The sequence below is a fragment of the Pyxicephalus adspersus genome, chromosome 7 (assembly GCF_032062135.1).
Source record: "Pyxicephalus adspersus chromosome 7, UCB_Pads_2.0, whole genome shotgun sequence".
NCBI classification, from domain to species: Eukaryota; Metazoa; Chordata; class Amphibia; order Anura; family Pyxicephalidae; genus Pyxicephalus; species Pyxicephalus adspersus.
In genome coordinates this window covers 9,236,839-9,238,889 of record NC_092864.1, presented here as the reverse complement: position 1 = coordinate 9,238,889, position 2,051 = coordinate 9,236,839, and positions in this window count along the sequence as shown.

The following is a 2,051-nucleotide window of genomic DNA, read 5'->3' as shown; positions in this document are numbered from 1 at the left end:
CACCCTTCTATGGGAAGACACACCCTTCTACAGGCAGACACACCCTTCTATGGGCAGACACACCCCTGCTGTGGACAGACACACCCTTCTATGGGCAGACACACCCTTCCACAGGCAGACACACCCCTTCTATGGGCAGACACACCCCTTCTGTTGGCAGACACACCCTCCTATGGTCAGACACACCCCTGCTGTGGGCAGACACATTTCTTCTGTGGGCAGACACAGCCTTCTATGGGCAGACACACCCCTCCTGTGGGGAGACACACCCTTCTATGGTCAGACACACCCCTGCTGTGGGCAGATGTACCTTTTCTATGGGCAGACACACCTCTCCTGTGGGCAGACACACCCTTCTATGGGCAGACACACCCCTGCTGTGGGCAGACACACCCCTGCTGTGGGCTAACACCCCCCTATGGGCAGACACACCCCTCCTGTGGGCAGACAGACCCTTCCATGGGCAGACACACCCCTGCTGTGGGCAGACACACCCTTCTATAGACAGGCACACCCTCTCTACGCACGAACACACCCCCTCTATGAGCAGACACACCCCACTGTGTAAGTAGACCAATCCCTTTATGAACTGACACACCCTTTGTGGGCACATACATACCTTTAAAGAAAGACCCACCCCTGCTGTGGGAAGAAACACCCCTCTATGGACAGACACACCCTTTAATAGACAGAAACACAGACAGACACCCCTCGCCCCACCCTGTATGGACAGACACCCCTCCTGCTGTGGGCAGATACACTTCTTCTCTTCTTCAATGGGGCTTATTTATAAAGAAGGGGACAAGCTGTTAATCCATTTTATAAGGAGACGATTGACTGAAAAGATCACCTGTGTAGACAATCGCTACTTTCACTGTTTTTGATTGTGATCGCAATATTCATGGTGTGCTAATCACCACTTATTATTAGTTAGCCAGAAATGCAATTTCATCAATTTAAATTTTTTAAAGTTGGCAAACTGTGCCGCAATGTAAGTCTATGGCCACCAGGTGCCACTTTGTGATGATCACTTACCCCATCCAGAGGAGTCGATGTTCTGAATGCCAATTAGGATTAATTGCAGCATGGTGACCAATCATCAAAGCAGAAAGAATGAAATATTCCTGTGAAGATTTTATGTTTATAAAAAATGAGAAATCTGAAGATACAAATATGTAATGAAAGCTTTGTCGGCTGCTGGAGAGAAGAGATTGGGGCAGGAGAAATTAATCGTCATGTGTTTATCTGGTGTATTGGGGTGACAACATTGAGGTGACAACATTGAGGTGACAACATTGAGGTGACAGGCTGCTTCCTGACGCTTCATCCGTTACACAGCTCAGTGATCATTGCCTGACCATCATATCAGCCCATCGTTGTGTAGATAAATATGACATTATTATTATATTATGTGACACCTGCTGAACCGCCGTCCCCAATGGAGATATCACATACTGAGATAGAATACATTATACATGAAACTAATGAGGTGAGACACATCAGAGTCACCCCGAGGGGTATTTGCTACACCCATGTCTCCGTCTACCTCTATATAACCACCACACAACCACAGAGGAACCCAGGGACGGGGACCCAGAAGGCTTCCACACCTTAAATCTGACCTCACCCCTCCCCTTTAATAAATCGGCCCTCACGCCACTCCTTTAATAAATCTGCCCTCACTCCTCCCCTTTAAAAAAAAATCTGCCCTCACTCCTCCCCTTTATTAAATCTGCCCTCACTCCTCCCCATTATTAAATCTGCCCTCACTCCTCCCCTTTATTAAAACTGCCCTCACTCCTTCCCTTTAAAAAATCTGCCCTCACTCCTCCTCTTTATTAAATCTGCCCTCACCCCTCTCCATTATTAAATCTGCCCCCACTCCTCCCCTTTATTAAATCTGCCCCGACTCCTCCCCTTTATTAAATCTGCCCTCACTCCTCCCCTTTATTAAATCTGCCCTCACTCCTCCCCTTTATTAAATCTGCCATCACTCCTCCCCTTTATCGAAACTGCCCTCACTCCTCCCCTATTTAAATGTGCCCTCCACC